At 41.1% G+C, this 25,265-nt stretch overlaps 1 pseudogene; it reads left to right on the forward strand.

Moving 5' to 3' along the window:
- Positions 1 to 4,058: 4,058 nt before the first annotated feature.
- LOC100434949 (proteasome activator complex subunit 2-like) lies at positions 4,059 to 24,788 on the forward strand (annotated as a pseudogene).
- The last annotated feature ends 477 nt before the right edge of the window (positions 24,789 to 25,265 follow it).

Genomic DNA, 25,265 nt, shown 5'->3' on the forward strand with positions numbered 1-25,265 from the left:
ATCTTATCTAAATAAGACATGGGAGAAATGAACGGTGATTTGATCATGGTTGGGGGGACCACAGGAAGTGGTCTGCAAAGAGAACAGCCGCTGACCAAAGAAAGCAAATGCTGAACAGTACTTGCTCTGGGCCAGTCACAGGTCTCAGTGCTGTACAGGTGCCAACTCATTAACCCTGAGGACAATCCCTGAGGACATCATGATAATTATTATCATGATGCCGTTTTATACATGAAGAAAATGAAGAACAAGGAGGTTAGATAAATTATCTAATATTATTCAGATTAGCCAGTGGTAGGACTGGAGTCCAGGTTCTTACCTTTTTTTTTTTTTTTTTTTTTTTTTTTTTGAGATGGAGTCTAGCTCTGTCGCCAGGCTGGAGTGCAGTGGTGCAATCTCGTCTCACTGCAAGGTCCGCCTCCTGGGTTCAAGCAATTCTCCTGCCTCAGCCTCCTGAGTAGCTGGGATTACAGGCACGTGCCACCACGCCCAGCTAATTTTTGTATTTTTAGTAGAGATGGGGTTTCACCATGTTGGTCAGGCTGGTTTGGAACTCCTGACTTCGTTATCCACCCGCCTTGGCCTCCCAAGGTGCTGGGATTACAGGTGGTAACTACCACACTATGAAAGAAGTTTAATAGAATGCTACACATCAGGCAGGGAATAGAAAAATTGGTGCTAAGTCCTTCCACTTTCCATAGCAAGTGCCACAACAATGTCCCATGTATTAGACTTGCAAGATGGTCCTCATCACTGCCAGCAAGACTAGAAGACTCCTGTGGTATTAACTTGTCACAAAGACCTAAAGAAAGGCATGCAATCACGGAGGGAGAATTTTTCTGAGGAGAGAAAGAGCCTGGGAGTGGAGACTTGATTAAGGAGCACAACAAAATACTGAAGAAACAAGAGGCTGAGATTCAGAAAGCTCTGGAACAATCATTCCAACCTGAACCAAAAGGTTAGGTCTGAAAAGTCTAACAAGAATGTCCAAAGTGTCTCCAAGGGCCCAGGTGAAGTGACCCTGTTAGGCTGGTAATGAACAGAAGAAACAAAAATGATCACGCCATAGACCAATCATGGTATGAAGCCAAGTCCAGTTAACAAAAATATGCTGCATACCTGTGAGTTACCTTCTTCATGGTTTACTCCTTTGGTAAAATGGCTTTGCCCATGAAGCACCCAACTAACAGAGTTGTACTGAAGACCACTAGAGGGGCAATGTCTCAGAGAAGCAAAGGGAAAGGAGGCCCTCCCAAGGTCATAGAGGTTAGAGAAGAACCCCTAATTCCTTCATACCACCTGTGGAAGGTACTAGCAAGCACACAACTGGTAGCCTTCTCCTCAGTCTGTTCCATTACAGTGGTTTCCTTCTTCTCTGCTGTTACGTTTAATAGGAAAATGCGATGTATCCTCTGAAATTTTAGCTTTGAGATTGCACCAGGATCTAACATGCGGTGCTGCGATGTCCTGACCATGCCACCCTGGCCAGTTCACCAGGCCAGGCAGGGCTGAGCCTGGAGCTAAAACAGATTGCATTCCCAGGCTTCCCCCCAGGGCCCAGGACAGCTGTCATATGCCCATTTCAGGCCACAGAAAGGATGAAAAAAAAATCTGTCTTCTCTCCTCCCTCTCAGAGCCTTTTCTCTGCAAAGCAGTGTTTTTTTCAAAATGGGATAGCCAGCGCCCTGCCAGGGATAGAGGGCAAAAGTCAGCAGCCGAATGAGTCAACTCCATGGTCCCTTCACGACACCATTCAGTCATGAGAGTGTTTTCCCAGAACTCAGCACCCACCTGGGACCTCTGGCCCCTCACACCTGCTGCTTGTTCTGTGGGACATGTCCTGCTCTCTGCTCTAACCCCCTCCTTCCTTGGACCTGCCTGATTCCCATTCATCCCATAGGAATTACCTTGGTGACCTTCTTTGGGAAGTCTGTCTGCCTGCCTCAAGGTTACAGGATAGGCCATTTATACATATGCGGTCCCTCAGCACCTCCTGTTCACTTCACCATGGGATTTATCAAGCTCTATTGCAATTGCTTGTTTACTTTTATTTTCTCTCCTACTAGACTGTACACTCCGGAGGAAAGGGACTGTGTCTAGATCATGGCTGATAACCAGTGCCCAAATCTGGGCCTCAACAAATGCCTTGTGGGATGAGCTCACGCTGGAAACTAGCGGGTGTGCAGACTTGTGCATCATTTAGGAGCAGTGTGCTCAAGAACAGTTACTGATGTCAGACAGGGCTGGGCTACAATTCTAGTTCTGCCACTTAGTAGCTAAGTGTTGTTAGACCAGCCTAAAGCTGAATTCTCTCATTCGTAAAATAACAACTGCAACAATGATAATACTTATTAATTTTGTTATGATTGCAATACCTACCTCAGGATTGAAATAAGGATTAAGTGAGATATTCTAAGAGCTTAAAATAGACCTTAGCACATTCCAAAGGCTGGGAGAATATTAGCAATACACATCTCCTCCCCTGATGCCAGGTTCTTCTGCTAGAGTCCATTTTGAAGAGAAAAAATTATTAGATTTGATGAAAATAAAATGGAATTGTTTTTCAAAGGCAGATTCCCATCCAGCAGAAGCACTTAAGACAATCATCTTTCACAACAATGAGTAATATCTCTCACTCTGTCATCCAGTGTGACTCACAGCAGCAGAGGGTCTCATGTTCAAGGGCGCATTCGAACTGTTTCTTAAGAGTCATTTCTTACTCATCGCAAAACTCACCATTAGGTGGCAGCCGAGCCGGGGGCCCTCAGAGAAAAGAGCGAACTGACCTTTGAAGGCAGAGCTGCTACCAGAGGCCACACCGCTGAGAAGCGAACATCTGACTCATCTGGGGAGTGTTAGCCCAGAAAATGACAAGGGCTTAATTCAACAACGTGTAAAATATCACATCCTCATGCCCAGAGGAGTACAATAGACCCAGTAAGTCCAAGAGTAATCTCCCCAGAAATAAAAGAATTAGGGCTGTTGACAAATGAAGACAAAAGGACAAAAGCTTCTAAACCATTTTAGGTGCTTGTAATAAATTTGATCCCAAGATAATTAAGTGATATTGCGAGCAGCCTCATCTAGTCATGTGTCTCTCCCGCTTAAAAGCCTTCACTGGCCCCACCGGGTTTCTCAATCACTGCGTGTGGGTGGGTTGCACAGGGGGTAAGACTGGTGTCAGACTCTCCAGGGGAGCATAAAAAAAGAAACATTCAATGTACCTCCTATTTTCATAATACAAACTGCAGAGAGTAAAGCTTAATGGACTCTATCTGGTGCTAATATGCAGATGATAGAGTGAAAAGGCATAGAAAGGACATGGATTTTCAAAAAGGCATCAGAAACATGGGCGTAATAATAACAATAATGTTAATTAACATGTATTAAGTACCTGATATGCACTGTGTTATCTACCTTACAGGCTTTACCTCATTTAGTCCTTACAATCAGCCCATGAGGTAGGAATTATTAATATTCCCACTTGACAACTAGGGAAACTGAGGCTTAGAGATATTAAATGATTTGTCTAAAGGCACATAGTTAGAATCCAGAGACAGGATTCAGACCTCAGCAGTGTGACATTGGAGCAATCACAAGGACATCCGAGGAGCTTGGCAGGACTCCTGAGTGCTCTGGTATGTTCCTTCCTTTTTGCCTTCACTCCTCCCAACTAGACTCTTGGTGAGCTAAAGAGCTGCAGAAAAGCAGCTTTCTGGGTTGAGCTGAGCATTCCTGAAGCTGAGAGGTTCTACTGAACCAAGAAGAGACCAAAGGATAAACAGCACCATCAAACAGGCATTCATCCCTGGGCCCTCCATGGCTGAGTACCAGCCAAGACTTTCACTATTCCAAGATAGAAGCCTCCCCAGATTTAGAAATTCCCAGCCTAAACAGGCTTCAGCCCATGGTTATTATTAATAAAATGCAGTCCTGCTTGCCTTGAAAGCTTTGGGAATCTCTCTTCTCCAGCTTTCTTCTTTCAAGCGCAGGGCCCTGCATTCCCCACACTCTCTCTTACTCTGAGGCCTGGCACGTGCCTTCTTGGCAGTGTTATCATGGCAGATGTGCCTTTTAAACTTAGCTCAGACATTGCTTCCTTTGCAGAACCACACCGGCCACACTCAGAGTTCCATGTGCTCTCTTCACCCTCAGAGGACTCTGTAAAAGCCAGCACGGAGCACTCCTCTTACTGTCGTTCACCTATTTGTCAGACTTCAGCACTAGACTATGAGCTCCCTGAGGGCCAGACTCACTCTCGTTCACCTTTAGCTGCTCAGTCCAGCCCAGTGCCTGGAACGAAAGAGAGGTCCATTTCATGTTTACCAAATGAATGGATTCTGAAATACCCTGTCTGCTCTCAGGTTATGCAGTGCAACACCTTAGGCCATAAAATGAGTTCCTGCTTAAAAGCAGGAGCAGGCTCTATGCACTCCCAGTTAGAGCCAGAACCTGAGCTGCTATGTTCCAAGGCTAGACAAGAGTCTGGGACACACTACTACTGAGGCTATTAAAAGGAAGTCTGTGGCCCTGGCCCAGCGTGGTGACTCTTGCCCGTGATCCCAGTGCTTTGGGAGGCTGAGGCAGGAGGATCGCTTGAGTCCAAGAGTTTGAGACCAGCCTAGGCAACAAAGCGAGACACGGTCTCTGAAAATTTTTTTTAATTAGGCAGGCCTGTAGTTCTAGCTGCTCGAGAGGCCAAGGCAGGAGGATCACTTGAGCCCAGGAGTTTGGGGTTGTAGTGAGCCATGATTGCAGCACTGCACTCCAGCCTGGATAATAGAGTGAGACCCTGTCTCTTAAAAAATTAATAAATAGAAAATAAAAGGAAGTCTTCAAACATCACCCATGAGGCTTCCTCAAGAGCCTGTGGGTGCCCAACTGAAGATCCCTGTTTACAGCAAGGAGCCAGGGGAGCAGTCCCTCCAGCCCCTGCCTTTGTGCTTCCTCTGGTTCTAAGTAATTGTGGGTTTTGCCATTACTTTTAATTCAAAAAATTTGCCATTACTTTTAACGGCAAAACCCACAAGTACTTTTGCAGCAACCTAATAGCAAGGGGTTCTTCCCAAGAGGACACCAGGCCACAGCAGATTTGATTTTTTTTCACAATGAACTTTTGGGCTGTTTTCCTTTAGCTGTGCAGCTACAAGGCTAGAGCTTGCATTCACTGTCCTAAGTCCCTTGCAGATATAGGTGCACACATTTTTCAAACTATAGAGCTGTAGCATTTTTGTGTCAACTCAATGTTCATAGTGTCAATTTAGTGCCCTCCCTGGGCACAAAACCACAGCAGTGCTGTTGCTGTTTTGCAAGAAATACCTTCTGCAGTCAGCCTCCGCTAAGAGCTGCAGCCCCTGACTTTAGAGCATGCTTCCTGTAAAACTAAAGTGAAATGCATATTTCCAGGTCTTGTCTTGCCAAAAATTTCAAATATATAGTCAATATTTTATGCTTACAGTGAAGCAGAGAGAATAATATCACAAACATCTGTTCTTCTCCACCCAGATTTGTCACATGTGAAAATTTTGCTATATTGTTCCCAGATTCTTTTTTAAAGGGGTAAATCATAGGCACAGTTGATGCCTGCAGTTGGGGGTAGGGAGGGGCCCACAATCACATTTCTCTCTCTCTCTCTTTTCACTCTATTGAATTTTGATGTTTACCATACCCAATTTTGTTTGTTTGTTTGTTTGTTTGAGACAGAGTCTTGCTCTGTCAGCCAGGCTGGAGTGCAGTGGCATGATCTCAGCTCACTGCAACCTCCGTCTCCCGGGCTCAAGCAATTCTCCTGCTTCAGCCTCCCGAGTAGCTGGGACTACAGTGTGTGCCACCACGCCCGGCTAATTTTTGTATTTTTAGTAGAGATGGGGTTTCACCATGTTTGCCAGGTTGATCTCGAAATCCTGACCTCAGGTAATCCGCCTGCCTCAGCCTCCCAAAGTGCTGGGATTACAGGTGTGAGCCACCGTGCCCAGCCTATCATCCCCAATATTTTAAAATACTCACTACATATGTATACATTCCTCAACAGATATGGTATTGCTTTGAACTATTTTAATAGTATAGAGATGATATCCTACTATACTGATCCTTCCCTTAATTGTTTTTCCTCACTCGACAGTATTATTGTTGAGATTTTTAAATATTGATACACATAGATATAGTTCATTCACTTTATGGTAGTAAATGCTTTCTTTATCTATTTTGTAGTTGGTAGACATTTAGTTATTCTCCATTTTTTCTCTGTAGAAACAATGCCACAGAGAATTATACATGTCCACTTGTGCACTTTTGAGAACTGTCTCAAGAGTAGACCTGGTGGGTTACAGGATTAGACACCTTTGAAATTTACTAGATGCTGTCAAATTGTTCTCTAACATGGTTGTATCAATTTATACCATCAGTAACGATGGTAAAGCTTTAATTTTTCCATGCTCTTGCCTCCTCTTTATGAGAAACATTTCAAATTTACAGAAAAGTTGCCAGAAAGGTACAATGAACACATGTATATACTTCATCTAGATTCAATGTTATTAACATTTTGCTACATTGCTTTTTTATTCTCTCCAACATTTTCTTGGCCTTTGGTATCCCATATTTCAACATGTATACATATAATAAAATATATAATTAAATATATATCCTAAAACAAGGACATTCTCCTACATAAAGTAATGCAGTCATCACACTCAGAAATTGAACATTGATACAATTCTACTATTATGCAGGCCAGTTTCAAATTTTTCCACTGACCTAATAATGCCTTTTATAGACTTTTCCCAGTCCAGAATTCAATCAGGGATCAAATACTGTATTGCATTTAATTGTCATGTATCTTTAGTCTCCTTTAATCTTCTTTAATCTAGAAAATTCCCCAGTCTTTTAAAAGAATGTTTCATAACATTGACATTTGTTATCCTTGCCAACTCTTGATAATGTCAGACATTTTAATCTTTGCCAAATTGATCAGGATGAAATAACATCTCATCGTGGCTTTAATTTGTTTTCCTTTGATTACTAGTGAAGTTGAGATGTTTTTCATATGCATATTGGCAATTAAAATTTCCTTCTTAAAAATTTTCTCTTTAATATCTTTTGCCTGCTTTATTATTATATTGTTTACAATTTTTATAGGTATATAAAAGTTCTAGATATATTCTGGATACTAAACAATTGCCAGTTAAAGGCAATTTTAGCTATAATGTTTGGCTATGCAGCAGAGGTGTTTAATTTGATATTCAAATATATCTAATTTTCCCTTAATAATTTGTAATCTTTGTAAGAAATCCTTCTCCACCCTAAGGTCATAAGATATTCTCATAAAGATAAATATAATTTAAATCTTGAATATACTTGAAATCTATTTTTGTGATAGTGTGTGATAGGGATCTAGTTAAGTTTTTTCCATATGTAATATCCTAGTGCCATTTATCCAAGAGTTTGTTCTTTCCCCACTGATTCATAATGCCATCTCTGTCATATATTGAGTTTCTATATTTATTCTAGCATTCTGCTGATTTGACTCAAGAATGGAATTGGTGGGTCATAGCTTATAGACATCTTTAACTTTACTAAATATTGCCAAATTGCTCTCAAAAGTGTTCGTATTTATTTATACTGCCAATAACAACAACAAAGTTTCTATTTCTTCATACCTTCACTGATATGGTTTGGCTGTGTCCCCACCCAAATCTCACCTTGATTTGTAGCTCCCCCAATTCCCATGTGTTGTGGGAGGGACCCAGTGGGAGATAATTTAATCATGGGGGCGGGTCTTTCCCATGCTATTCTCATGATAATGAATAAGTCTCACGAGATCTGATGGTTTATAAAGGGGAGTTTCCCTGCACAAGTTTTCTTCTCTTGTCTGTCACCATGTAAGATGTGCCTTTCACCTTCCACCATGTTTGTGAGGCCTCCCTAGCCATGTGGAACTGTGAGTCCATTAAACCTCTTTTTCCTTATAAATTATCCAGTCTTGGGTATGTCTTTATCAGCAGCATGAAAATGGACTAATACAGTAAATTGGTACCAGTAGAGTGGGGCGCTGCTGAAAAGATATCTGAAAATGCAGAAGTGACTTTAGAACTGGGTAACAGGCACAGGTTGGAACAGTTTGGAGGGCTCAGAAGGAGACAGGAAAATGTGGGAAAGTTTGGAACTCCCTAGAGACTTGTTGAATGGCTTTGACCAAAATGCTGATAATGGTATGGACAATAAAATCCAGGCTGAGGTGGTCTCAGATGGAAATGAGGAACTTGTTGGGAACTGGAGCAAAGGTGACTCTTGTTATGTTTTAGCAAAGAGACTGGTGGCATTTTGCCCATGCTCTAGAGATTTGTGAAACTTTGAACTTGAGAGAGATGATTTAGGATATCTAGCAGAAGAAATTTCTAAGCAGCAAAGGATTCAAGAGGTGACTTGGGTGCTGTTAAAGGCATTCAGTTTTATAAGGGAAGCAGAGCATAAAAGTTCAGAAAATTTGCAGCCTGACAATGGATAGAAAGGAAAATCCCATTTTCTGAGGAGAAATTCAAGCCGGCTACAGAAATTTGCATGAGTAATGAAGAGCCAAATGTTAATCCCCAAGACAATGGGGAAAATGTCCCCAGGTCATGTCAGGTCTTCACAGCAGCCCCTCCCATCACAGATCCTGGGGCCTAGGAGGAAAAAATGGTTTTGTGGGCCAGACTCAGGTTCCCTCTGCTGTGTGCAGTCTAGGGACTTGGTACCCTGTGTCCCAGTTGCTCCAGCTGTGACTAAAAGGGGCCAAGGCACAGCTCAGGCTGTGGCTTCAGAGGATGCAAGCCCCAAGCCTTGGCAGCTTCCACATTGTGTTGAGCTTGCAGGTGCATGGAAGTCAAGAATTAAGGTTTGGGAACCTCCATGTAGATTTCAGAGGATTTATGGAAATGCTTTGACATTCAGGCAGAAGTGTGCTTCAGGGGTGGGGTGCTCATGGAGAGCCTCTGCTAAGGCAGTGTGGAAGGGAAATGTGGGATTGAAGCCCCCACACAGAGTCCCCACTGGGGCACTGCCTAGTGGAGCTGTGAGAAGAGGGCCACTGTCCTCCAGACCCCAGAATTGTAGCTCCACCGACAGCTTGCACCACGCACCTGGAAAAGCTGCAGACACTCAATGCCAGCCCATGAAAGCAGCCAGGAGGGAGGCTGTACCCTGCAAACCCACAGGAATGGAGCTGCCCAAGACCATAGGAACCCACCTCTTGCATCAGTGTGACCTGGAAGTGAGACACGGAGTCAAAGGAGATCAATTTGGGGCTTTAAGATTTGACTGCCCTTCTGTATTTTGGACTTGCTTGGGACCTGTAAACCCATTGTTTTGGCCAATTTTTCCCATTTGGAATGGCTATATTTACCCAATATCTGTACCCCCATTGTATGTAGGAAGTAGCTAACTTGCTTTTGATTTTACAGGCTCATAGGCAGAAGGGACTTGCCTTGTCTAAGATGAGACTTTGGATTGTGGATTTTTGAGTTAATGCTGAAATGAGTCAAGACTTTGGGGGACTGTTGAGAAGGCATGATTTGTTTTGAAATGTAAGGACATGAGATTTGGGAGGGGCCAGGAGCAGAATGATATAGTTTGGCTGTGTCCCCACCCAAATCTCAACTTGAATTGTAACTCCCACAGTTCCCACGTGTTGTGGGAGGTACCCAGTGGGAGGTAATTGAATCATGGGGGCAGGTCTTTCCCATGCTGTTCTCATGATAGTGAATAAATCTCATGAGATCTAATGGTTTTATAAAGGGGAGTTTCCCTGCACACGTTCTCTTCTCTTGTTTGCCACCATGTGAGATGTGCCTTTCACCTTCCACCATGATTGTGATGACTTCCCAGCCATGTGGAACTGTGAGTCCATTAAACCTCTTTTTCCTTGTAAATTATCCAGTCTTGAGTATGTCCTTCTCAGCAGCATGAAAATGAACTAATACACTCACCAACACTTTTGGGGGAAAAATTCCACTGATTTATTTATCTATCCCTCAGCCAATATCACATTTTCTTAGATTAGATGCATCTTTGCAAGAAGTGTTGTTATCTGGCAAGGCAGGTCTCTTTTTTCTGCTGGTTTCAAGAGGAGTGTGAGAGATGTGTGGGACAGAGCCAGCCCTCCTCAGGTGACCTCTGCCTCCCAGTTGCACATGTACACTAGCTAAATAAATCCTTGTTGATGAGTACTACTGAGATTTTTGTAGTTGTTTCCTATGTAGCATTATAAAGATATTGTGCAGATTAAATGACCATGTCCCTGTGAAGTGCTTGGTAGAAAGCAAGTACTATACAAAGGCAAGCTATTATTGCAATTTTAGTTAATGGCAGTTAATGAGCTGAGTCATTCAAGTGGGAGATCTGGGGCTCATCATTGATTTCTGTATTATCCTTCCATATGCAGTCACCAAGCACAGTGATTCTACTTCCTTGATATTTCTTACTCCTGTTATTTCTCCCCGTCCCTGCTGCCCATGCCTGGGCTCAGGTCCTCTTCAGTGCTCATCTGGATTACTGGCCTCCCGGCAGTACTCCTGTTCTCTTCTGATTCTTTCTCCATGGTATTGCCAGAATGAAATTTCTAAAATAAATGTGATTGTGAGAGTCCTCATTGCCCTTAGAATAATACAGTGATTTGTTAATATATTTGTCTTTCTTGCCCCCCTTCCCCCACCTTCCTCCAGGCTTGAGCTTGGTTTCTCAGCATCCTCTTTGTTCTAATCACACTCAACTATCCACTATTTCCATGAACCATGTTTCTACCTTCCTCACTCCTTCTCCCCAAACACTGCTGCCCCCTCCATCAGACACACACACACATCAGTATAGTCTTACGAGTACAAAAAAAATTGTTTAAATTAAATCCCAGATATCCCACTTACTAGCTGTGTGTCTTTGGTAAACTATTTAACATCTTGTACCTCTGTTTCCTGATCAGTAAAATGGGCTAATCGCAGTATCACTTATAGCTGCTGCAAACATGTAAGATAATTCATGCATAGCACAAGGTGCACGATGGACACTCTCTGTTAATATTACTTCTAGTATTGGTTTCTCATTTTCATTATATGATGATAGCTGTAGTGGTTCTCTCATGTTGGTTGTGTCTCTAGCATACTTATCACTTTGTTTCTTAATAGTATCTTAAATCCTAGGCATGTGGTTTGGGTTGGATTGACTCCACACCAGCTCTGAGAATGAGTCCCAATTGACTTAAACCCACCATAGTATCCCATCCCCATAGCCAAGTCAGACCAATGAGAGACAATAGTTTTGATTTCATTGGTTCAGTCTGCATCATTGGCAAGTAGACTCTTTCCCTGGAGGTCATGATCAAGAATATTTGCAGCCCACAGATTGCCAATGTAGGACCATAAGTGAAACAATTCTACGGAGGTCACAGTGGAGGCTGGAGTGGATCTGATCCTTGGTGACATGCATGAGCTGATGGCTCAAGCCTTACCTAAAGCTAGATCAGTATCTTAACTTCTTATGAACCTATCCATTTCCTCTATTATTTAGAGTTTAGGTTTTCTGTTATTTGTAACATACAGTCTAACACATAGGATCTGAAAGTGGATTCTTGAGCACCTCCTGTTCTTCAGGTCATATTGTTCTAAGTGAAGCTGGCTCTAAGGTCGTTACCTATTATAGTGGGTTGAATAGTGTTCACCAAAAGATACGTCCACCCAAAACCTGTGAATATGACCTTCTTTGGAAAAAAGGGTCTTTGCAGAGGTAATTAAGTAATTAAGATGAGATCATATGGAATTAACCAGATGAACCCTAAATCCAATGATGAATGTCCTATAAGAGACAGAAGAGGTTAAGACACATATGAGAAGAGAGGAATTCTGTATGAAAATGGAGGCAGATATTATAGTTATGCAGCCATGTCCCAAGGAACGTCTGCAGCCTCCAAAAGATGCAAGAGATGGAAGGAAAGTTTCTCCACCAGCGCCTCTGGAGAGAGTGTGGCCTGAAGGACGCTTTGATTTTTGGACTTCTAGCTTCCAGAACTGTGATAGAATAAATTTCTGTTGTTTTAAGCCACTAAGTTTATGGTAATTTTTTATAGAAACCCTAGGAAACAAATACACTTGTCTTAGGCTGGCAATTTGCATATGTAGAACTGCCAGGACAAGGGGACTCTCATCTCCGTGGACTTCTATCCTACATAGGAGAAGTTGCCTGAGTGCATTTCTTCAAAGCCCCCTTCACTATGGTTCTTCTGTCCATATCTATAACACGTGATTAATTTTCATGTCATCAGGTTTTGACATTCACCTAGGCCCTTTTCTCTCTTTTTCTATCAAAATTCAAGCTGGACCAGGGTGGCCATATGTGCCGCTTGGCCTGGGACTGTTCCAGTTTGCACCTACTGTCCTAATGCTCTTATTAATAGCCCACTTCTCACTATCATAAATGTCCTGATTTGGACAATTAATTCTATGGTCACTTCTGTTAATGAATTTGGTCAGCATCTTGCCAAACTCACTGTGTTTAAGATGTCAGTCATCACCTTCTGTATTAGTTTGTTCTTGTACTGCTATAAAGAAATACCTGAGACTGGATAATTTTTAAAGAAAAGAGGTTTAATTGGCTGACAGTTTTGCAGGGTGTACAGGAGGCATGGCTGGGGAGGACTCCAGAAGCTTACGATCATGGCAGAAGGCAAAGAGGAGGCAGGCACTTCTTACATGGCTAGAGCAGGAAGAAAAGAGAATGAGTTGGGGGAGGGGTCATACACTTTTATACAACCGCATCTTATGAGAACTCACTTACTATCATGAGAACAGCAAGGGGGATGTCTGCCCCTATGATCCAATCACCTTCTACCAGGCCCTTCCCCCAACACTGGGGATTAAAATTCAACATGAGATTTGGGCAGGGACACAAATCCAAACCATATCACCTTCCTACTCACACTTCCTGAGGGGATATGCCATGCTGAGAGCTCTCATCCCTCCATGGTCAAGACCATCAGTACCCCCACCAGTGGCCACCAACCTCAGGTATACCCGTTCATAATCAACTACAGATGATGTTTTTCATATCTCTCAAAAAGATGAGCTAGATCTATTAAATTCTTCTCTCGAGAATTCGAACTTGGGAAATCAAGACACTTGGATGGTTAGGAACGTAGCTATAATCAAAGGGTACGAGGCAGCATTTAAAATTTAAGTAACAATCTGTGAGTTCCCCCAATGGAAGGAGTTGGAGAAAATAGCAGTCATCGACAGCACCACAGGATTGCACATCTGGAGTTGTGCTGCAGGGGGGCGCCATTCACATAAGACACCTGTGACTGGCACCTCCTGAAGCAGTGCAATGCAGTAGCCCTGATCGTCTTGCTTCCTGGCATCTTTCTGTTCCAGTTCCAATTGCTATATATCTCTGTCAGTGGCTAAACTTTGCTGGGCATTAGAATGTTTTCAAAAGTCTTGATTTCCAAGTCACATTCCAGACTGATTAATTCAGAATCTCTGGGGTGACAAGTGGATCTCAGTAGTTTTTTAAGAAACTCCTCAGGTGAGGTCAATGTGTCACCAAGTTTGAAAATCACTGATAGTCCTTTCCCCCTTTTTGGAAGTCATTTGAGCAGGTCTCTGTTGTAACTAGTAGATCCTTATGCATCACTCTTCCCAAAGGGACTTTGACACTTCTGTGTGTAAGATTTTCCCCGGAGCCTGAAAGCTTAAAGAGATAAATAACTCCTCCCTTCTCAGGCCCAGTCCCAAGCCGCAAGGCTACTTTTGCCAGTAGCGTGCCCCAGCAAGATAGCAGAAGCAGGAAAAGAGCCGCTGGAAGACACTTACCCAGGCGGGAAGACACCTACCCCTGAAGATCGAAAAAGAGGCCATCCGGGTACAACGTAGCAGTTACTTCAGACTAGGACACTTCCTGTTTACAGGAGACTCTAAAGCCTTTGCCCCATCCTCACTTGGGGCTGAGGCCTAGTCAGCCCCCCTGCACCCAGGCGCTCATTAAAACAGCATGTTACTCCACACCACCTCGTGTTATCTTTTGGCGCGCTCTTGGAGTTCAAACCGATACAAGAACCTTACACTGTGGTGTTCTGGATTGTAGGATATGATCTATGACAGTCTTTTAATTGACCAGCTGTCATAATTCTTATCTAGCAAACTCTCCTGCATTTTGTCTGACGTTGTAAATAGTGAGGTAAATAGTGAGGTACATTGCTGGCCAATTTCATGTGCTATTTGAATACCTTTTTGCATGAAAATGAGAATTATGTAAAACAGAATCTTGTTTCTGTTCATCCTTCCTGCCCCATTCCCTTAGGTGCTTCTGTGGATGGGATGAGTCATTCTCGGCTACAACTGGACTGCAGAGTTTCTTTTAAAATACACAACAAAAGTTGATTGTGCATTTTTTCTTCTGGCATTTCTTCATATTGGTTTCAGCCTGCTCATTTTCTACCATGTTTTTTTCCCTCTGCCTGGATATAAACTTTCCTGTTCCAGCAGCTGCTGGCAGATGCCTGTAGTTTATAAAATAGTACAAAAGATGTAAGAACTATATCTGAGAATGGTCACTTTTAATGACAAATTGATTTGTGCTCTGGATAATTTTTTTTATTAAATGGACACAGAGGAACAGGCTTTTCTGCCCACTAGGTGACTTACTCCTCTGTTTGCTGGAAGAATCATTGATCATCTGCTGTTATTAGCAGTATCTACCTAACCCAGCACCTGCGTACAACTTTTAGAAATGAGGTTAAATAATCAGATTCCGGAGAGACAAATCGTTTAGGGTCAATAGTGACAGATAGGACCTATTTTAATCTGATTCCAGAGAGACAAATCGTTTAGGATCAATAGTGACAGATAGGACCTATTTCCAGCCAGAAACCACCATTGTGATTTCCTCAGTCCTCCCTTGAAAAAGTAACAAAGAGCAAACATGAACTAAGCATTTTCCAGACAGATTTGTAGAGCTGGGCTTATTTACAGTGTTCCAAGTTCCAGTCTGCAATGAACATTAATAATTCTTGATTTCTTTAGTGAGTCCAGTGTCCATTTGAACCGCAGCAGATGTCAGCCACAGGAGAGACTGTGAGCACGTCGGGCCAAACATTTTAGAGATGAAAGAGAAATGCTCATCGGTGTTAGAACACTCCCTGCTCTTTCTATCTTTGCTTTTCCACCTGCTCTTCTTCCCTGCCTGGTGAATTCATCCTCATCCTTCAAGGTCCAGCTCAAGAGATACTTCTGTGAAGGTTCCTCTGACTTCTCATATCGGGAGATGTGAGCCCTGGACATAATGTTATTGTGTTTATTGTTCTCTTGAGGTCACTTAGCCATGGCCTAGCTTTCTCACTAGACTAAAAACCCCTTAGGGTGAGACTGTCTCTCTTATCTGTCCCTCTCTCACAACCTATAGAAGTTCCTGATGGTACATAGCTTGTACTCAATCAATAGATGCTGAATTCAGAAGCCTATGTAAATAACACTGGGGGGGATAGACAGGAATCAGCATTTCTTAAGGATGCCCCATGTGCCCAGCACTTGCACATATTATGTCATTAAATCTTCTCAACAACCTTCCAAGGTAAATATAAATATGAGTATTGGGACTCAGAAGTAGTAAGGATCTTAATAAGATCCTTAGGTAATAAGAGACAGGGCTGAAAGTCAAACCTGGATCTCTTTGACTCCCAATCACATTCTCTCTCCACTCCACGATAAGCTGAGTTACCTTAAAAGCTTCCTGTAAAAGAGAACAATATATTCATTTGCCTTAAATAGAACATGCTAATGAGCACAAATCACTTCATTTGGAAATTGCCATTCTGAAGATATTAACTTAATTTTAGTCTCTCATATGCAAAACTTTTGAAGAGTGTAAGTATCCTTAAGTGCACAGGGAAGTGGTTCTTTCAGGAAAAATTTGAGTATGGCCCATGCACATATTCAGTGTCATCATTACATTAAAAGTATTAAGTGGTTTCATTAGATAGGAATCCATGTCACGGTAAGTTTCTTTCAGAGGACCAGTTTAGAAATGCAGCCCAGAATGTGTCAGCACCTCTCAAAAGGAGAAACATCCTACAGTAATAATAACAAAGTGGTCTCAACCTAGCAAAGATTATATTAGAATAGCCCCATTTATACATAAGCTTAGATCTTAGAGAAGGAAGGTGAGAAGGAGTAGGAGTCACCTTTCATCAGCACTTACTATGTGCCAGGGACTGTGCTAAGTATTACTGGCCTCAGCTCGATTCCCTGTAAGAACTCCATGACATAGACACTTATCCTCATTTTGAGTATAAAGAAGCAGGGGTTTAGGGAGGTTAAATGACTTCTCTTAGGCCCACTGCTTGTAAATGACTCTTGCAGTCTTAGACTGACTCCAAAATTTAAGCTTCTCTACTAACACCCAAAGACAGTAAAAATAGTGGGGGTGTTAACTGTGACAGCCCTTTTAAAAGACATTGTCAGCATCTATGAAAATTGAAATGTGCACACCATACAACTCAAAAATTCTACTTCTTAGTATTAGACCAAGAAAAATTCTTGCACATGTGTACAAAATTGTTTGTGATAGCAGAAAACTGGAAACAATTTTTAGGTTTATGTCCTTCCAAATGAAAATCACTTTAAAAAGTGATACTGTATCCATGCTATGGAATAGTGCATACCTGTCAAGTTCTCAAAGACATAATGTTGCTGTAGAGGTAGCAGATGGTAGTATGATACAATAAAATACTACACAAAATCCACATCTTAAAACATTAGCATATATGCATGTATGTATATTCGCAAAATTGATGGAAAGAGAATGGAAGGATACAGACCAATCTAATAGCAGTGGTTACCTTCATTGTTGGGGTGGGAAATGGACCAGCATTGCAGGGAGTGGACAAAGGGAATTTGAGCCTTATTTGTAATGCAAAATGAATGCTTACTTCCTCCTTTTCTCCCTGTCTTCCTCCTGGTTCAGTTTCAAATCTCATTCTACCATGATCATATCTGATTGGCAGACTCTAACCCATATCCAGAAACCTGACTACAAGGAAGTCTAGAAATGTCAGTTTTAGCTTTCTACCCTCCCCTTGCTATGATAGAAAAGGGTTGGGCTGCATGCTGAGCTCTCAATACACACAATAATAATTCAGGCAATAAATACTTTGGCCATATTTCCAAATAAAATCAGGTTAAAGGGAAATGATAGAATTGTGAATCACGTGAATTTTTATATAACTTCTTCCTCTATGAAGTCAACTGTAATCTGAAACTGCAATGGTATAAGCACACAAGAGAAAGAAGTCATGCAAAAGATCTTGAACTTTTATGAACTCTGTCATTTCTGTTATCCTCCCCAGGGTGCTACTCCTCTATCTAACCTGTTGAAAGACAGCTCCATGAAAGAAGCATCTATTTGGTGCTATTATAAGTGAATTGTTTTCATAATTCATTTAAGTTATTTAAAAATGTATCTAGAAATGCAACTGATTTTTGTGCAACAGCTTTGTATCCTGCCACTTTCTTGAAATCATTTGTTACCCCTAGCAGTTTTTTGGTGGAATCTTTTGGGATAAAAGATAAAATTATATCATCTGTGAACAGAGATCATGTGACTTCTTCCTTTCCAATTTGAATGCCTTCAGTTTAATTTAATTTTTGTCTAATTGCTCTGACTAGAACTCCCAGTATTATGTTGAATAATAATGGTGAGAGTGGGTATCCTTGTCTTATTCTTTATCTTAGATGAAAAGCCTTCAGTCTTTTCCTATTGAGTATGATGGTCTACGGCCATACCACCCTGAACGCGCCCGATCTCGTCTGATCTCAGAAGCTAAGAAGGGATGGGCCTGTTTAGTACTTGGATGGGAGTATGATGTTAGCTGTGGGCTTTTCATATATGGATTTTATTATATTGTTTATTATATATGTTGAAGGTAGTTTTCTTCTCTTCCTAGTTTGTTCAGTGTTATTATCATAAAAGGGCATTGAATTTTGTCAAATGCTTTTTCTGAACTGATTGAGATGATAATGTGATTTTGTCCTTCAATTTGTTAATGTGGTGTATTTCATTGATTGATTTTTATATGGTGAACCATCGTTGCATTCCAGGTATAAGTGCCACTTAGTCATGGTGCATGAGCCTTTTAATGTGCTGTTGAATTCAGTTTACCGGTATTTTGTTGAGGATTTTTGCACTGATATTCATCAAGAATGTTAGTCTGTAATTTTCTTTTCTTGTTTTTAATATCTTTGTCCACGGTGTCAGAGTAATACTAGCCTAATATAATGAGTTTGGAAGTGTTACCTCCTCTTCAATTCTTTAGAAGAGTTTGAGAAGGATTGATAAGTTTTAAAGAATGTATAGTAGAATTCTTCAGTGAAGCCATTGGTCCTGGGTTTGTTTGTTTGTTTGGAGGTTTGGAGGTTTTTGACTAGTGCTTCAATCTCCTTACTAATTATAAGCCTGTCCAGGTATTTTATTTCTTCAGGATTCAGTCTTGGTAGGTTGTGTCTAGCAATTTATCCATTTCTGCTAGGTTATACAACTTACTGGGTGTAATTGTTCATAGTAGTCTTTTGTAATCCTTTTAACTTTTGTGATATCCATTGCAATGCCTTCTCTTTCATTTCTAGTTGTATCTATTTGAGTCTTTTCTTTTTTCTTAGTCAACTAATCATTTGTCAATTTTGTTGATCTTAAAAAAACTCAGTTTCATTGGTTTTTCTATTGTTTTGCTATTCTCTATCTCATTTATCTCTACTTTAATCTTATTATCTCCTTTCTTCTAACTTAGGTTTAGTTTGTTCTTTTTCTAGTTTCATGAGGTGGAAGTTTAGGTTATTAACTTGAACTCTTTTTTTTAATGTAAACATTTATCACTATAAACTCCCTTCTTAGTAGAGCTTTTGCTGCATCCTATAAGTTTTGGCATGTTGTATTTTCATTTTTATTTTGCTCCAGATATTTTCTAAATTCTCTTCTGATTTCTTCTTTGATCTATTGGTTGTTTGAGAGTGTATTGCCAAATTTCCACATTTATAGATTTTTCTGTTTTCCTTCTGCTATTGATTAATTTTATTTCATTGTGGTAAGAGAAAAATACTTTGTATAATTTTATGTCTTTATTTCTGTGGATGTTTGCTTCATATGGGTTCTCCACTGCTAGGTGGATATACATGAATAATTGTTATATCTTCCTGGTGAATCGGCCCTTTACTCTTTATATAACGTCCTTCCTCATCTCTTGTGAGTTTTTTCTTAAAGTCTATTTTGTCTAGTGTAAGTATGGCCACCTCTACTCTCTCTAGGTTCTCAGTATATGGAATATCTTTTCCCACTCTTTTAGCCTATGTGTGTTCTTAGATCTAAAGTGAGTCTCTTGTAGACAGCATATGGTGGGATCTTGTTTTTTATCCATTAAGCCTGTCTATGTCTTTTAATCAGTGCATTTAATCTGCTTACATTTAAAGTAATTACTGATAGGGAAGGATATACTATTACCATTTTGTTAAATCATTTTCTGTCTGTCTTATAGCTTTTTTGTGCTTCTTTTCATCTCTTGCTTATTTCCTTTGCATTCTGTTGATTTGTTGTTGTTGTTAACCCAAAATACCTGAGACAGGTCTCAGTCAATTTAGAAAGTTTATGTTGCCAAAGTTAAGGATGTGCCTGTGACACAGCCTCAGGAGGTCCTAATGACATGTGCCCAAGGCGTTCAGGGTAAAACTTGCTTTTATACATTTCAGGGAGACATGAGACATCAATCAATATGTATAAGATGTACATTGGTTCATTCCACTAGGGCAGGACAACTAGAAGTGGGAGCTTCTAGGTCACATGTAGGTAAGAGACAAAAGGTTGCATTCTTTTGAGTCCTTGATCAGCCTTCCACTGAATATCCAATTTAGTCTGGCTCAGTGAATCTGCATTTTTACGTAAACAATAGGGCAGAGGAAGCAATCAGATATGCATTTGCCTCAGGTGAGCCTTGGAGGGATGACTTTGAGTTCTGTCTGTCCTTTGTCCATAAGGAATTTCCTTATGGGCAAATTGTGAGAGAGGTATGTAGCTTCTTATCTTTGTAGCTATCTTATTTAGAAATAAAATAGGAGGTAGGTTTGCCTGACATAATTCCTAGCTTGACTTTTCCCTTGGCTTAGTGATTTTTGGGGTCTTAAGATTTATTTTCCTTTCACATTGTAGTGTCATGTTTGAGTCCCTTCTCATTACCTTTTGTGTATACTCTATAAATATTTTCTTTGTGGTTACCAATGCAATTACATAAAACATCTTAAAGTTATAACAATCTATTTTACATTGATAAACTCATTTGCATATATGATCATGTAAAGAAACATTACTGCATTACATTTCTATCCCCTTTTATGTTGTGGATGATACAAAATACCTTTTTATATTATGTATCCATTAACGTATTTATAACTATATTTTTGCTTGCTAAAAATTATTCTATACCAGTGATAAAAACTTCAGCGAAATTAAATTTGAAGGAGTTTAATTGAGCAATGAACAATTCATGAATTGGGCAGCTTTCAGAATCATAGCAGGTTCACAGAGACTCCAGTGCAGCCATGTGGTGGAAGAAGATTTATAGACAAAAAAAAAAAAGGAAATGATGTACAGAAATCAGCAGTGAGGTACAGAGTGACTGGATTTGTTACAGCTCAGCGTATGCCTTATTTGAACACAGTTTGAACACTCAGTAGTATATGAATGGCTGAAGTATGGCCACTGGGATTGGCCAAGACTTAGCTATTGTTACAACTGCATACTACTAACTTAGGTTTACAATTGTGTCTGTCTATTAAGCTAGGTTATAGTTCATCCACAAGGACTCAAATGTAAAAGTACAGAGTCCTTCTCAGGCTATATTTAGTTTGCTTTCACAGCAGATTTATAAGTTATTTACTCAACTGTATAATAATACTATGGGATTCTATATATTTACCATTACCAGGGAATTTAACATTTTCACAGGGCTTTTTGCAGCTGTTTATCACTGTTTTTTATCAATTTGTAGGACTTCCTTTTGCATTTTTATAGGGCAAGGCAAGTGGTTACGGATTCCCTCAGCTTTTGTTTATCTGAGAAGTTCTTTATTTCTTCTTCAGTTTTGAAGGACAGCTTTGCCAGACATAGTATTTTTAGTTGGCAGGGTTTTTTTCTTTTGGTACATTGAATATATTACCCCACTCTCTTTTAGTTTGCAAGATTTCTGCTGGGAAATCTGCTGATAATATTGGTGCTCCCTTGTACATCATGAGTACTTTTCTCCTGATGCTTTCAAAATTCTCTCTTTATCTGTGACTTTTGAAAATTTGATTGTGATGCATGTCAGTGTAGATTTATTCTGTTTGGAGTTCTTTGAGCTTCTTGAATTTGCACATTCATTTCTCTCATAGATTTGGAAAACAGGGGGCCACTATTTTTTCAAATAGATTCTCTACCCCTGTTTCTTTTTCTTATCCTTTTGGAACTCCCATAATGCACATGTTATTCTACCTGATGGTGTCTCAGAAATCTTTTAGACTCTCTTCATTGTTCTTTTGTTGTTGTTGTTGTTGTTCTTCTGCCTTTTACAAGTTTTCTATCTTCAAGTTTGTTGATTGTTTCTTCTGCCTAGTCAAACCTGCTGTTGAGACCATCTAGTAACTTTTTCAATTCAATTATTGTATTCCAGGATTTCTGTTTTATTCTTCTTCTTAAATTCTCTTTATTGATATTTTCACATTGTTCATGCATTTCTTTTCTAAGTTTGTTTGTTGTCAGTCTGTGCTCTCTTTTTATTCATTGAGCATCCTGAAGATAGCAATTTTGAATTGTCTGGCAATTTACATATCTCTGTTTCTTTAAAGTCAGTTTCTGGAGATTTCACTTGTTCCTTTAAAAGTGTCATGGTTCTCTGTCTTTGCATGTTTTGTTGTTTTGTTGTTGGGGTTTCAGCATTTTAAGAATCAGCCAACTCTCCTATGATCTGGTTTTATACATACAGGAATTTCTCCAGTCAGCCAGGCTAGAAATTCTGGAAACTTCTCAAACATTTTCTGGGTATAAGTCTTTCCTCGGCTTGTGGGTATAATCTGTTTGAAGAGGTTTCCCAACATCTATTCAGGAGCTCTCCCTAGTGTTTGTCTGTGATACTGCAGCAGCGCTAGTGCTGTAGTAAATAGTGGTAATGGAGCTCCACCCAGTGTCTATCTTTGGTACTACTGACTCTGGTGCATAGTTGATCATTGTTCTTGGCAATCCTTAGGTGCCCTATTCCAGTCAGTGCAGTGTTAGGCATACAAAAGTCCCTTGGGCAGCATCTCTAAAAATCAGGAGGTCTGATGCCCCTTCCACTCCTTTCTCATCTCAAGGAGAAGACAGGAATTGAGGGTTTACTCCCAATCACATGTTGGAGTGGGAGGGATGTTTTGGTGAGAAAGAATGGAGAATGCCACAGGTTTTTCTACTGGGCTTCAATGTGGTTGGCTTCATGATCAGTATAAGAACCTTTTAATTGACTTTTGGTTTTCTTGCAGAGGCATTTGGTCTGATTGTTATTGCTAATTTTGTATCCCATGGGAGAAGAAGAGACTAAGGCTTTCTGTCCTGCCCTGTTCCTGATGTTTCTCCTCTTTTATAATCAGAAACACAGTAATATGCATTTTAAAAAAACAAAGAAACACACACACTTTTTCTTTCTCATGATCCTCATCTTCCACTACTTTTGACACCAATGGTTTGAGTTTGATTTCTTTTTCAAGACAAAAAGTTATGTTACCAATTACGTGTTTCTGTCTTGTTCTTCACATCTGAAGTCATTTTGCTTCTGTTGAGGGCAGCTCGATTTTTCCCTCCCACTCCTCACCCCTGCACCAGGGGACGATCAGGCTGTTAGGACTTCAAGATGGAAGGTTTTCAGGTGCTCAACATTAACCCCACTGCCAAAGGCCATGGGTGGGTGGTGGGAGGGCATATTTGGAGCAGAACTCTATGCAGAGGCATGGTCTGAACCCTACAGATACCTATGTCACCTTCCCTGTCAGGAGATACCCAGTGCTATCCAGCTGAGTTCCCAATTCCTAGCTTCAAAGGCCACCCAAGAGTCATTAAGTAGATCAAATAGTCAGTGAGATGGTATGAGCTAGGATCACTATGAGACTGCCTCCCCTCAAGGATACTCATGGATCCCCCTGTTACCCACAGGTCTACTCTGCTACTATCATTTAAGGTCACTAGGACAGATCCACTGCAATCTGGGAATTCATGCCTACTTGGTCATTGTGAATTTGACCTTTCTGAATCAAAATCCCCGTTCATAGTTAGACATTTTGTGTTCCTATTTTGAGTTTACATAGTTTGATGATTAATTTTAGGTATTAACTTGACTGAGCCAAAGGATGCCCAGAGAGCTGGTAAACATTATTTCTGGGTATATGTGTGAGGGTATTTCCAGAAGAGTTTCATATTTGAACTGATGAACCAAGTAAAGCAGATCCAATCCACTGAGGGCCTGAATCATCAGAAAGGTGGAAGGAGGAAAAAATCACCCTCTGCTTGAGCTGAGACATCCATCTTCTCCTGTCAGTGCTCCTGGTTCTCGAGTTTTTGGATTCAGGTTAGGACTTACATCATCACCCCACTTCCAACTGGTTCTCAGGCCTTTGAACCCAGACTGAATTACACACTGGCTTTCCTGGTTCTCTAGCTTGCAGACAATAGATTGTAGGAATTCTCAGCCTCCATAACTATGTGAGCCTATTCCTATGATAAATCTCCTCTTATATTTATCTCTATTTATCTATCTATATATCTATAGATATATATCATATTGGTTCTGTTTTTCTGGAGAACCCTGATGAATACAAATATTATAGTATCCTAGTACCAGAGCAGTGAGCTCCTTGCAAACTAGAGTCAGAAGGCTGTGTTGTCACTGGCAGACATCTCCAGGGGTATCAAGAATACCTCTGTTAGAGACCAGAGATCTAGCGACTGAAGTAGCACGGCCAAGCTGTGTGGGGTGCGCCTGAGCGGGGAAGCCTGCAAACAGGTTGAGGTCTTCCTTCCTTTTCCAGGAGGCTGAGGAATTCCTCTACAGATTCTTGCCACAGAAAATCATATACCTGAATCAGCTCTTGCGAGAGGGCTCCCTCAATGTGGCTGACCTGACTTCCCTCCGGGCCCCACTGGACATCGCCAACCCAGACCCTCCACCCAAGGATGATGAGATGGAAACAGATAAGTAGGAGAAGAAAGAAGTCCCTAAGTGTGGATTTCTCCCTGGGAATGAGAAAGTCCTGTCCCTGCTTGCCCTGATTAAGCCAGAAGTCTGGACTCTCAAAGAGAAATTCATTCTGTTGATTACATGGATCCAGCACCTAATCCCCAAGATTGAAGTTGGAAATGATTTTGGGGTAGCAATCCAGGAGAAGGTGCTGGAGAGGGTGAATGCCATCAAGACCAAAGTGGAAGCATTCCAGACAACCATTTCCAAGTACTTCTCAGAACATGGGGATGCTGTGGCCGAGGCCTCCGAGGAGACTCATGTAATGGATTACCGGGCCTTGGTGCATGGGCGAGATGAGGCAGCCTATGGGGAGCTCAGGGCCATGGTGCTGGACCTGAGGGCCTTCTATGCTGAGCTTTATCATATCATCAACAGCAGCCTGGAGAAAATTGTCAACCCAAAGGGTGAAGAGAAGCCATCTATGTACTGAACCCAGGACTAGAAGGAAAATAAATGATCTATATGTTGTGTAGGAAAAAAAAAAAAATAAGAATATCCCTGTTAGTGACAAGGAATTGTTAATTGGGCAGCTACAGAATGTAGCACCCTCTGGAAGCCTAGGCCCAGATAGGAAGAGCAGGAGGACAGGCACACTGAGGAACAAGAGATATTGAGTTTACAAATGAGAACACATGAGGCATTGAGCCCTGACAGGGAGGCACTTGTAAGGTGAAAACTGCAACATACATTCAGGTGGGCACCCAGTGCGAATAGTAAGCCTATCGGCTGCCTGTGGTGCTTCTAGTCCCTGTCTGAGCTTAGCACCTTAACTAGCTGCATATTAGCCCTGGAGGTTGCCAAGACCACAGAAAGGAAGCTGTGTTGAAGAAAGGGAGAATTAACACAGACTTTCTGAGGAGCTTCTGTCTGTTGCCTGGAACAGTCAAGACATCTGAAGGTGGTCATCTTAATGTCCCCTGCCAGCAAGGAAGGGCTACTATCCAGCAGCTAGTGAGGCAGGCCA

Source organism: Pongo abelii, chromosome 14 (genome assembly GCF_028885655.2).
Source record: "Pongo abelii isolate AG06213 chromosome 14, NHGRI_mPonAbe1-v2.0_pri, whole genome shotgun sequence".
Classification (NCBI taxonomy): domain Eukaryota; kingdom Metazoa; phylum Chordata; class Mammalia; order Primates; family Hominidae; genus Pongo; species Pongo abelii.